This window comes from Bos javanicus, chromosome 5 (assembly GCF_032452875.1).
Source record: "Bos javanicus breed banteng chromosome 5, ARS-OSU_banteng_1.0, whole genome shotgun sequence".
In the NCBI taxonomy this organism is placed as follows: Eukaryota; Metazoa; Chordata; class Mammalia; order Artiodactyla; family Bovidae; genus Bos; species Bos javanicus.
This window is the reverse complement of record NC_083872.1, coordinates 82,544,356-82,558,485: the sequence shown is the minus strand read 5'-3', so window position 1 is coordinate 82,558,485 and position 14,130 is coordinate 82,544,356.

Genomic DNA, 14,130 nt, shown 5'->3' with positions numbered 1-14,130 from the left:
GTAGACACGATTGCCTCTATGTGTTGGGAGGGGTTTGGGGATGAAATTCCCACCTGATTTCTTTGCTTCCTTCAAGAACCCAGTCCTACTGTATTTTCCAGACTGTTCACGCACCTTTGGTTGAAACAGACTCTGGCTCGTGCAACTCTGCAAGGCATGTATTATCTGAGCCTCTGCCGTTGCTGGGTTGCAGGCAGAAGGGTTGAAAGTGTGGGCTGCAGACCAAGACTGATGGAGTCTGCTTTCTAGTCCTGCCACTTTCTAGCTGTATAGCCTTCGTCAGATTACCGTACCTTGCTCAGTGTCTGTCTGTGAAGTAAGGGAAAGAAAGTGGTATCCACTGTATGGGATTATTGTGGGAACTGAATAAGGAAATCCATTACTCGAAAACAGCTCATACCAAAGAATTGGGGAGGCGGGGTGGAATATCCACATCTACATATATTTGGAAGGCATGCTAGAATGACGGGAACCAGAGTAGATGAGACTGTCCTATGTTTCCTGGGACTGTTGGTCTGTGCCATTGTTGAGTGAAGTTTCAGATATGGACACCAAGCTGTCCTGTAATGGAGTTGCCATGCTCCTGGTGCAAATTCCAGTTGTGGACAGGAGATGCTAGCTACCGCCTCTGGGCTGGTGGTCACCGACCAGCCTCTGCACTGGGGGTGATTCATGCAGAGTGATTCTGTGCCACTGAAACCTAAAGAAAAGGCATGTCTGTGTCTTTTCCCAGCTCTGTTTTCTGAGAGGTGAATAGGTGTTTTCTAGTAGTGCTGATGTTTATTTGTTCTGAAGTCTTTTCTGCTCTGTTGTGGGTCTTGAAAGTCACCAGTCTTCAAAGACAGCTTTGTCCAGTGGGGTTTCAGTGTCACATACTCGTGGATTTGTTGCATGGCTTCAAAATATTTCCCATCACGGTGCCTGCCCAGGGGTCTGTGTCAAGCATCGTGATTGTTTCTTCGATACAATTACCCTCCTGTTTCCTTCTGAGCTTTGAAGTTATTCAGGCTCTACTGTATAAGGAGTGGGGTCAATGTTACTAAGAGGAGGCTGGAATGAAACAGCAGCTGCTGTGAATACTGCATGAAGTAGATCCTGGGCCCAAACACCCACTGTTCTGCTTAGAGATGGAAACATCAATATAGAGAAAATTCCAAGTGAAAAACATTTCAAAGTTGAAAGAAAGCTAGAGAAAATTACCATGGGATTAGGTGTATTTACATGGGACAGAGAACCCTAATGTTACAGTACCTTCAATACAATAGAAGTTAATTTTCTCTGATGAAACAGAAGCCTGGTGGCAGGCAGCATGGAGCTGGTACAGCTGGTGGGGTGCTGGGTTGGCTTGTTCCAGCTCCTGAGAACCAGCTATAAACATCTCTTCCCAACTCTATGTTCAGTAATGTCACATTGATAACTCAAAACTGGCCATGGTGGAGTATTTACATCACAGAAATTGGCAAATGCTACAAGTCAGGGTTTTGCTCTCCCTAGAGCCTATTTTTTAACACTTAATAGCACACCTTTGGGTATAGGTTTCTACAGAATTAGGGACCTAGGCTTTTTCTATCATCCTGCTCTATCATTCTTGTATGTGGCTCCCATTCCTATGTTCATTCATGTCCAAAATTGCTGCAAAAGTTCCAGACATTGTGCCGGGAGCCGGCATATTGCATATTGAGTGCAGCACTTTCCACAGCATCATCTTTCAGGATCTGGAATAGCTCAACTAGAATTCTATCACTGCCGGGAGCCAGCGTGAGGAGCTCCACCCATGACAAAGGTCATGAGGAAGGAGGCTTGGCATATGAAAGGCGGGATCAAGCCTCAGGAGTCCCCCTGGAAATTCTCGAGCATCTACCCCCAAAACCAGAGTCTGCCTACTTTCTGCTTTGTGCTCTCACCTACACCTCTGACTTTACGGGGGGCTGTCCCCCACTACCTCTCTCTGAAAAAGAGTTAGCTTACAGCTCCAGTTAATAATTCCTGGGTGTGACAGTGTTTCAACCTACAAACTCCTTTGGAAGTCCTCTAGCCTGCCTGAATAGGTTTTTCCGGCCACATGTGATTGTTCAGAGCCTCCCAACTGTGAGAGGCAGGAGATGTTCTAAACTGTCTAAACACAGATTCCTTTGAGTAGTTAAAAGATTGATTAGAAATTGTATTGGTGAAGGGTTTTTCACTTATTGAGCCAATGTTCGCTGCTAAGTCTCCATACTCCTTACCTACTGTGTCCCTGGCAGTGTATTGATTGATATAATGGGTATATAGAAATGTAAGTAGTAGCCTCAATGTTTGTAACCCTGGACCCTTGAGTTAAGTCTTTTCTTGATTGAGCCCACCTCACCTTTGCCCTATAGGAATGCAGCTTTGTCCAATGCTTTTTTGGAGGCTGGTGCCTGACTTTGGAATAATTACCTTTAGAGAAAGATAAGTTCCTTAAAATGTTAACAGGCCTCCGGGCCAGAAGATGATGCAAATCACCGAAGCTTTTGCATATGATAAGTTTGCAGGAAGAAAGCCTGGCTTGCTGCATGACTCTACCCCTTCCCCCATTATCCTCTATGCATAACTTAAAGTATAAAAACTACTTTGGAAAATAAAGTGCGGGCCTTGTTCACAGAAACTTGGTCTCCCCTTGTCGCTCTCTCTCCCAAATTCTGGCTGAGTCTACATCTGGAGCGCGGAACCCGCCATGCTTGCTAATTATGCCTGGGCTTCTAAGATCCGACTGGGGAGGCCTCAGTGTCTCCTCTCCTTCGGGAGAACGGAAGGACGCCTGCGGCCTACGTAAGTGGTGCAAACTTCTTGTCTTGAAGTTTTATTGGTCTCCCGCGTAAACCAAGCTTCTCAGCCTCTTTTCTCCACTGAATTTCCTCACTGAGCTAATCCTCATTCTATTACTGTTTATACCTTTGATAAAATATTTAAATAAATAGGTCGCCGACGCCGTCCCCACTTCGAATACCCTGGATCAGCCGGGTCTGGTCCCCGGCAACATTGAATTATACTTTCCAGGTGGCAAGAAAAAAATCCAAAAAGAAGGGGACAAATATAGGGCACCAGCAGTATCTTACAGAGGTTTCTGGGAAGCTTCTCTACATTCCTTTGGCCAGCATGGAGACATGGCTGTACATAGCTGTAAGGGAGCCTGGGAGATGTAGTCTGTATTTGGGGATACATTTATCAAGTTAAAAGGTGGGGGGCTGTGGTAGACAGAGCTCTAAGATGTTCCTCGGCTCTTTGTTGTTCAATCACTAAGTCATGTCTGACTCTTAGCCTTGTATAATCACCTCCCCTTGAATATTAACTTGCAAATATGATGAGATATCACTCCTGTGATTATTTGTTGTTGTTCAGTCTCTATATCATGTCTGACTCTTTTGTGGCTTCATGGAGTGCAGCACACCAGTCTTTCCTGTCCTTCACCATCTCGTGGAGTGTGTTCAGATTCATGTCCATTGAGTCAGTAATGCTATCTAACTATCACATCCTTTGCCAGCATCAGGATCTTTTCCAATGAGTTGGCTCTTCCCATCAGGTGGCCAAAGTGTTGGAGCTTAAGGTTCAGCATCAGTCCTTTCAATGAATATTCAGGGTTGATTTCCTTTAGGATGGACTGGTTTGATCTCCTTGCTGTCCAAAGGACTCTCAAGAGTGTTCTTCAGCATCACAATTTGAAAGCATCATTTCTTCGGTGTTCAGCTTTCTTTATGGACAAACTCTCACATCTGTACATGACTGTTGGAAAAACCATAGCTTTGACTATATGGACCTTTGTCAGCAAAGTGATGTCTCTGCTTTTTAAAACACTGTATAGGATTGTCATAGCTTTTCTTCCAAGGAGCAAGTGTCTTTGAATTTCAAGCCTGCAGTCACCATCCACAGTGATTTTGGAGCCCAAGAAAGTCACTGTTTCCACTTTTTCCCCATCTATTTGCCATAAAGTGATGGGACTGGATGCCATGATCTTCATTTTTTGAATGTTGAGTTTCAAGCCAGCTTTTCAACTCTCATCTCTCACCATCATCAAGAGGCTCTTTAGTTCCTCTTCACTTTCTGCCATAGAGTGGTATCATATGCATATCTAAGGTAGTTGATATTTCCCCCAGCAATCTTGATTCCAGTCTGTGATTCATCCATCTTGGCATTTTGCATGATGTACTCTGCATAGAAGTTAAATAAGCAGAGTAACAATATACAACCTTGTCGTACTCCTTTCCTAATTTTGAATCAGTCTATTGTTCCATCAGTTCAGTTCAGTTGCTCAGGTGTTCAACTCTTTGTGACCCCATGAACTGCAGCACACCAGGCTTCCATGTCCATCACCAATGCCTGGAACTTGCTCTAACTCATGTCTATCTAGTTGTGATGCCATCCAACCATCTCATCCTCTGTCGTCCCCTTCTCCTCCTGCCTTCAGTCTTTCCCAGCATCAGGGTCTTTTTCAATGAGTCAGTTCTTTGCATCAGGTATGGATGTGAGAGTTGGACCATAAAGAAGGCTGAGTGCTGAAGAATTGATGCTTTTGAAGTGTGGTGTTGGAGAAGACTCTTGAGAGTCCCTTGGACTGCAAGGAGATCAAAGCAGACAATCCTAAAGGAAATCAATCCTGAATATGCATTGGAAGGATTGATGTTGAAACTCCAATACTTTGGCCATCTGATGAGAAGAACCAACTCATTAGAAATGACCCTGATGCTGGGAAAGATTGAAGGCAGGAGAGGGAGGGGATGACAGAGGGTGAGATGGTTGGATGGCATCACCGACTCAATGGACATGAGTTTGAGCAAGCTCCAGGAAATGGTAAAGGACAGGGAAGCCTGGACCAGGGAAGTATTAGAGCTTCAGCTTCAGCATCAGTCCTCCCAATGAATTTTCAGGACTGATTTCTTTTAGGGTTGACTGATTTGATCTTCTTGCTGTCCAAGGGACTCTCAAGTGTCTTCTCCAACACCACTGTTCAAAAGTATCAATCCTTCGGCAGTCAGCCTCATGGTCCAACTCTCATATCCATACATGACTACTGGAAAAACCATAGCTTTGACTATAATATGGACCTTTATTGCCAAAGTAATTTTAATATGCTGTTTAGGTTTGTCATAGCTTTTCTTCCAAGGAGCACGCGTCTTTTAATTTCATGTTCCATGTCTTTTAATATTGTTGTTCCATGTCCAGTTCTAACTGTTGTTTCTTGACCCTCATACAGGTTTCTCAGGAAACAGATAAGGTGGTCTGGTAGTCCCATTTCTTTAAGAATTTTCCACAGTTTGTTGTGATTCACACAGCCAAAGGCTTCCATGTAGTCAATGAAGCAGTAGAAGATATTTTTCTGGAATTTCCTTGCTTTCTCTATGATCCCATGAATGTTGACAATTTGATGTCTGGTTCCTCTGCCTTTTCTAAACCCAGGTTTGTACATCTGTAAATTCTCAGTTCAAGTACTGCTGAAGACTAGCCTATGATTATGCTGTGTCCCAAATGATTTTAAGATAGGGAGATTTTCTGTGTTGTTGTTGTTCAGTTGCTCAGTCATGTCTGACTCTTTACAACCCCATGGACCAGGGGGCTTCCCTGGTCCAGGCTTCCCTGTCCTTTACAATTTCCTGGAGCTTGCTCAAACTCATGTCCATTGAGTCAGTGATGCCATCCAACCATCTCGCCCTCTGTCATCCCCTTCTTCTCCTGCCTTCAATCTTTCCCAGCATCAGGGTCATTTCTAATGAGTTGGTTCTTCTCATCAGATGGCCAAAGTATTGGAGTTTCAGCATCAATCCTTCCAATGCATATTCAGGATTGATTTCCTTTAGGATTGTCTGCTTTGATCTCCTTGCAGTCCAAGGGACTTCTCCAACACCACACTTCAAAAGCATCAATTCTTCAGCACTCAGCCTTCTTTATGGTCCAACTCTCACATCCATACATGATCACTGGAAAAACCATAGCTTTGACTATACAGACTTCTGTTGGCAAAGTAATGTCTCTGCTTTTTAATATGCTGTCTAGTTTGGCTATAGCTTTTTTCCAAGGAGCAAGTGTCTTTTACTTTCATGGCTGCAGTCACCATCTGCAGCAATTTTGGAGCCCAAGAAAATAAAGTCTGTCACTGTTTCCATTGTTTCCCCATCTATTTGCCATGAAATGCTGGGACCAGATGCCATGATCTTGCTTTTTTGAATGCTGAGTTTTAAGCCAGCTTTTTCACTCTCTGCTTTCACTTTCATCAAGAGGCTCTTTAATTCCTCTTTGCTTTCTAACCAAACTGATCACATGGATCACAGCCTTGTCTAACAGTGAAACTATAAGCCATGCCATGTAGGGCCACCCAAGAGGGACAGGTCATGGTAGAGAGTTCTGATAAAACGTGGTCCACTGGAGAAGGGAATAGCAAACCACTTCAGCATTCTTGCCTTCAGAACCCCATGATAAGTATGAAATGGCAAAAAAAAATTTTTCTGTATATGCCTGATCTAATCACAAAGTGCTTTAAATCCAAGTCTAAAGGTCAGAGATGGAGAAAGGTAGAGAATAGAAGCATGAGAAAGATTCAACGTACCATTGCTGGCTTGAAGATGGAGGTGGCCCTGTAGCAAGGAATGCAGGAAACCTCCAGGAGCTGAAAGTGAGCCCCTGCTGACACCCAGCAAGAAAAAGAGGATCTCAGTCCTACAGCCTCAAGGAACTGAATTCTGTCAATGTGGTGAAGAAATGGGGCTTCCCATGTGGCACTAATGGTAAAGAATCTGCCTGCCAATGCAGGAGACATAGGAGACACGGGATTGACAGGAAGATCTCCCTGGAGGTGGGCGTGGCAACCCACCTGGTATTCTTGCCTGGAGAATCCCATGGACAGAGGAACCTGGAAGGCTACAGTCCACAAAGTCGCAGAAAGTCGGACATGACTGAAGCGACTTAGTGTACACACATGCTGAAGAAATTGTCTCTTTTTCCCCTTTTCACTTATGTGTTCTAAATCTGTCAGTGTCCTAGATTTTAGCATAGTTTGTGCTAACTTGAGTTTGGTAAATCCTTAACAGATATTTATTAAGCAATGATACAAGCATGGATACCATTGGAATACAAAATAAGTAAAAACTTTATGTTCTAACAGCAGGTTGATGTCTATCTAGTTCAGGGATAGACATGAACATCAATTCAATTAGAGAAAGAGAGTACTCATACAGTCACATTGTATACTGACCCACGAATGACTGCAGTAGAGCCTAGAACAGTCTGTTGTGGGTTGCTGGCTGAATTTACCAGGATGGTTTGGACTGTGAATAAGAGAAAATTCCAAGTGATCTGGCCTAAAAAAATAAAGGGAATTATTAGATAGAAGATAGAAGAGAAATTAAAGGATAGCACAGACTTTAGTCAAGATTTTATCCAGCAGGTTGACTATATCACCAAATATGAGGTTTCCTTATTGTCCTCATGAGGTTGAATCCAGTGAGGAAAAGATCATCTTTGTCACAGCATTTCCTGTATTAGTTCTGAGATTCACTCTTATTGGACTGGCTTAAGTAATACTGGAACTGACACTGTGTTTGGGGGAATTGAGTATGGAATGAGACAATTGCTGTAGCAAATGTCACTGCTCTCCCCCTGAAGGCTAGAGTGGAAATCAGCTTTCCTGGATCCCCATATGAGAGAGCGAATATACAGATGAGTGTGTGTGTGCTTGTGTGTGTCTCTCTGTGTGTGTCTGTGTAGCTGGGGGACAGGGACAGGAAGAACACTTGTTGGGAAGACAAAAGGAACTAGAAAGTGGGTGATACCTGCAAAGGACCACTACACTACATCAGCAGTAAATGTGAAATAGTTAAGGAAAGATGTTATTGAAGATGATACAATTATTTTTCATTTTCCCAGTGGAGTGGTATGTGTAATTGATTAAGGTCTAGCGAAGTGGAGACAGGAAGATCAACTAGCAGGCAATTGAAGTGAAATACACAGGAGGTTCTGAAGTCCTGAAACAGGGTGCTAACAGTGGAAATGGATGATTCTTTGAGACATTATGGGAGAAGATTTCCAGCATTTGATGCAGGGTGAAAGTTAGGAAAATCGGTTATTATTTCATGATTTTGATTCTCAAAGATTGAAAGTATTACAGTGCAACTGACAGAAAAGGAGGGTCTGAGGGGGGAAACTGGTTTGTGGGACAGGGAGAAAAGGAATAGTGGGTTTCAGCCATTTCAAGTGTAGAGTAGCTATGGAAGATCAAAAAGAACTGGGTAAATGTAGCTAGAGAAAAAGCGTTAGGTCAAGGAGTAAACCTCAGGCACAAGTCGGGAAGAGGAGAAGTTGAAAGAAACAAGGAGAGTGCGATGTTAACAAAGTTAAGAAAGGAATTTATGAGGGGAGTAGTGTGGAAGAAGATGGAACTTCACAGAAGATCTCTGTGAATCTAAGTTGCAGGCCAACAGATTAGGGATAACAAAAATAATAAAACATGGAAGAAGGCAAAAAATGTGGTTTCTACACAAAAGAAATGAAATTTAAAAACTTGATCGATATAGCATAAACTCTTGGTTACCTCACCATATACATATCTTAGTTCTCCATTGATATGTTAGTTATCTATTGCTGCATAACAAATTGCCACAAACATTGTGGCTTTAATAAGTAAATAATGGAGTTTCCCTGGTGGTTCAGATGGTGAAGAATCTGCCTGCAATGCACGAGACCCAGGTTTGACCCCTGGGTCAGGAAGATCCCCTGGAGGAAGACATGGCAACCCACTCCAGTATTCTTGCCTGGGAAATTCCATTGTAGATCAAGAGTCTGGATATAACTTAGCTGGATCTTTTGTTTAGGGTCTCACAAAGCTCCAGTCAAGGGGTTATCTGAGCTACATTCTTATCTGGAGACCTGAGTGGGAAAGGACTTGCTTCTACGGTTACTCAAGTTGCTAACAGAATTCATTTCCTTATGGTTGTAGGACTGAGACTCCTGGCTTCTTGCTAGCTCAGCTCTTAGAGGCCATCCATCCACAGCTCCTTGTCATGTGGACCTCACAACATGGCCACATGTTTTTTCAAAGCCAGCTAGGGATATTAGAGTCTGTAGAATGAGTCTTAGTAAGCAAGAATTGTAACATAATCATGGAAATGGCATTCCATTTTTGCCATCTTCTGTTGGCTAGAAGTAAGTCACAGGTCCCACCCACACTGAAGGAAAATGAATTTTTAAAAAATATTTATTTTTGAGTCTTCATAGGCATGTAGGCTTTCTCTAGTTGTGGTTGGCAAGGGCTACTCTTCATTGTGGTGGTTGGGCTCCTCATTGTGGTGGCTTCTCTTGTTGCAGAGCATGGGCTCTAAGTGCTCAGGCTGTGGTGCACAGGTTTACTTTCTCTGCTGCATGTGAGATCTTGGACCAGGGATTGAACCCATGTCCCCTGCATTAGCAAGTAGATTCTTATCCACTGGACCACCAGGGAAGTCCCAGGAGAATGAATTAAATAAGAGTGTGAAAACCAGAAAGTGAGGTCTGCCGAGAGTCTGTCATACTTGATGTCAATTTTGTTTGGGAGTCTCCATGTAGATAGTTCTAGATCACAGTTCTAAGCTAACTGTGATTCTGTTTCCTCCTTTTCTGATCTCCCTTCCTGTTAGGAGTGGTCATGAATCAGGTGTGGCAGTAGCAACTAAGCAGAAGTCTCCTGGGAGGTTCTGGGAAATCTTTTGGGCTCCCCTGATAAATGGGAATGATTATAGGTGGCACCACACTTTTTCCTTTTTCATATCTCAAGTGAGTATATGAAAACTGGAATTATAGCAGCACAGGGCTTTGACGGGGAGGCCAAGTGACTCACAGAACTGTCAGTAAAGTTAGTTTGACCACTCCTCACTCTGATTACATTATGTTTCTTTGTTGTTAGCCAATAGTGAAAACATCAGTGGGAGACTAAGTTTAGGGAAAAAAGATGATAAATGTGATTTGCCACATGAATTTGGGGTATAACACAACATAGATGTGTCTCATCCTAAGGTAAAATTGATGCCTGTATTAGATGCTCAAATCTGTCTGACCTGGTGTGTAGATTTGGAATCAGCTGTATAGAGATTCTGACTGAAGCTTTATCAGTGGATACATTTACCAAGGCTGAGATCAGAGTGAGAAAATAGGGTGACAGAGGGGACATTTGGAACACCTAGATTCAAGAAGAAGACAGGGGAAGAGGGCGCGTGAAGGGAAATCTGAGCAGTCAAGAGCCATCAGTCCTTAGAACAGAAACACCTACTAATTTTCAAATCCTCAGTCTAGCATTTCTGCAGGACATTTATTTGATCTTCTGCTCTCCTTTTGGCTCTTAGGTTCCAAAAAAATTTGCTCTATCAATGTCTCAACCCTATTACACTCAACATTCTCTTTTTATTGTATTTTATTTTTTAAAACTATTTTAATTTTTTTGTTTGGCTGCACTGGGTCTTATTTGCAGCATGCAGGATCTTTGCTTGTGGCATGTGGGGTCTTTACTTGAGTCATGCCAACTTTTAGTTGCAGCATGTAGAACCAAGTTCCCTGGCCAGGGATCGAATCCAGGCCCCCTGCATTGGAGTCTTTTAACCACTAGACCACCAAGGAAGTCCCTTATTGTATTTTTTAGTATTTGCTCTTCTATTTTGATATATAGTTTATAAATAAATGTAGCCTCCCTACACCCTTCATTACAAATCAATATGATGTGCTGGTGATGAGATAATGGAGAAATATAAGGAAAACAATCTATAAATAAATAATATGTTTACCAATATGTACATGTTTGGCCACAATTATACTAAAAGAAACAATGAAGAAGACAGACACCTGTACCTCCACGGAATGAATCATTGTGCATTTAACAGTTATAGATGAAGACTTATGAATGTATGTTTTGCCAGGGACTCAAGTACCTGTCATGGCCTTGCCACTGTTGCTGTGGATTTCCACAATAGTAAGAAACCCTTTGCAAAATTTGGAGTGCAAAAAAAGACAAGTGTCTCTTAATTTAAATAGTAGTTGTTTTTCTGGAAAATTCAATGTATAGTCATACTATGCAAAAAATATTTGATGCTTGTATAAGCACGGAAATTGAAACTGTAATCAAAAATCTTCCAGCAAACAAAAGCCCAGGTCCAGACAGCTTCACAGCTGAATTCTACCAAAAATTTAGAGAAGAGCTAACACCTATCCTGCTCAAACTCTTCCAGAAAATTGCAGAGAAAGGTAAACTTCCAAACTCATTCTATGAGGCCACCATCACCCTAATACCAAAACCTGACAAAGATCCCACAAAAAAAAGAAAACTACGGGCCAATATCACTGATGAACATAGATGCAAAAATCCTTAACAAAATTCTAGCAATCAGAATCCAACAACACATTAAAAAGATCATATACCGTGACCAAGTGGGCTTTATCCCAGGGATGCAAGGATTCTTCAATATCCGCAAATCAATCAGTGTAATACACCACATTAACAAATTGAAAAATAAAAACCGTATGATTATCTCAATAGATGCAGAGAAAGCCTTTGACAAAATTCAACATCCATTTATGATAAAAACTCTCCAGAAAGCAGGAATAGAAGGAACATACCTCAACATAATAAAAGCTATATATGACAAACCCACAGCAAACATTATCCTCAATGGTGAAAAATTGAAAGCATTTCCTCTAAAGTCAAGAACAAGACAAGGGTGCCCACTTTCACCATTACTATTCAACATAGTTTTGGAAGTTTCGGCCACAGCAATCAGAGCAGAAAAAGAAATAAAAGAAATCCAAATTGGAAAAGAAGAAGTAAAACTCTCACTATTTGCAGGTGACATGATCCTCTACATAGAAAACCCTAAAGACTCCACCAGAAAATTACTAGAACTAATCAATGATTATAGTAAAGTTGCAGGATATAAAATCAACACACAGAAATCCCTTGCATTCCTATACACTAATAATGAGAAAACAGAAAGAGAAATTAAGGAAACAATTCCATTCACCATTGCAATGGAAAGAATGAAATACTTAGGAGTATATCTACCTAAAGAAACTAAAGACCTATATATAGAAAACTATAAAACACTGGTGAAAGAAATCAAAGAGGACACTAATAGATGGAGAAATATACCATGTTCATGGATTGGAAGAATCAATATAGTGAAAATGAGTATACTACCCAAAGCAATTTGTAGATTCAATGCAATCCCTATCAAGCTACCAACAGTATTCTTCACAGAGCTAGAACAAATAATTTCACAATTTGTATGGAAATACAGAAAACCTCAAATAGCCAAAGCTATGTTGAGAAAGAAGAATGGAACTGGAGGAATCAACCTACCTGACTTCAAGCTCTACTACAAAGCCACAGTTATCAAGACAGTATGGTACTGGCACAAAGACAGAAATATAGATCAATGGAACAAAATAGAAAGCCCAGAGATAAATCCACACACATATGGACACCTTATCTTTGACAAAGGATGCAAGAATATACAATGGATTAAAGACAATCTCTTCAACAAGTGGTGCTGGGAAAACTGGTCAACCACTTGTAAAGGAATGAAACTAGAACACTTTCTAACACCATACACAAAAATAAACTCAAAATGGATTAAAGATCTCAAAGTAAGACCAGAAACTATAAAACTCCTAGAGGAGAACATAGGCAAAACACTCTCTGACATACATCACAGCAGGATCCTCTATGACCCACCTCCCAGAATATTGGAAATAAAAGCAAAAATAAACAAATGGGACCTAATTAAACTTAAAAGCTTCTGCACAACAAAGGAAACTATTAGCAAGGTGAAAAGACAGCCTTCAGAATGGGAGAAAATAATAGCAAATGAAGCAATGGACAAACAACTAATCTCAAAAATATACAAGCAACTCCTCCAGCTCAACTCCAGAAAAATAAATGACCCAATCAAAAAATGGGCCAAAGAACTAAATAGACATTTCTCCAAAGAAGACATACAGATGGCTAACAAACACATGAAAAGATGGTCAACATCACTCATTATCAGAGAAATGCAAATCAAAACCACTATGAGGTACCATTTCACACCAGTCAGAATGGCTGCGATCCAAAAGTCTACAAGCAATAAATGCTGGAGAGGGTGTGGAGAAAAGGGAACCCTCTTACACTGTTGGTGGGAATGCAAACTAGTACAGCCACTATGGAGAACAGTGTGGAGATTCCTTTAAAAACTGGAAATAGAACTGCCTTATGATCCAGCAATCCCACTGCTGGGTATACACACTGAGGAAACCAGAAGGGAAAGAGACACGTGTACCCCAATGTTCATCGCAGCACTGTTTATAATAGCCAGGACATGGAAGCAACCTAGATGTCCATCAGCAGATGAATGGATAAGAAAGCTATGGTACATATACACAATGGAATATTAGCCATTAAAAAGAATACATTTGAATCAGTTCTAATGAGGTGGATGAAACTGGAGCCTATTATACAGAGTGAAGTAAGCCAGAAAGAAAAACACCAATACAGTATACTAACGCATATATATGGAATTTAGAAAGATGGTAACAATAACCCTGTGTATGAGACAGCAAAAGAGACACTGATGTATAGAACAGTCTTATGGACTCTGTTGGAGAGGGAGAGGGTGGGAAGATTTAGGAGAATGGCATTGAAACATGTATAATATCATGTATGAAATGAGTTGCCAGTCCAGGTTCGATGCACGATACTGGATGCTTGGGGCTGGTGCACTGGGACGACCCAGAGGGATGGTATGGGGAGGGAGGAAGGAGGAGGGTTCAGGATGGGGAACACATGTATACCTGTGGTGGATTCATTTCGATATTTGGCAAAACTAATACAATTTTGTAAAGTTTAAAAATAAAATAAAATTAAAAAAATATTTGATGCTTGTATATAAAATGGACTTTGGTTCTAGGTAACAAAATTATAAGCAGACATTTTTACCTATGAATGTCCTTGGGCCATATGAAAGTTGCATGGGATGTTGGATAATTCATTGCATAGGACTGTTCCATTCATTGCAGACTATATAGCACCAAAATCACTGCAGATGGTGACTGCAGCCATGAAATTAAAAGACGCTTACTCCTTGGAAGGAAAGTTATGACCAACCTAGATAGCATATTCAAAAGCAGAGA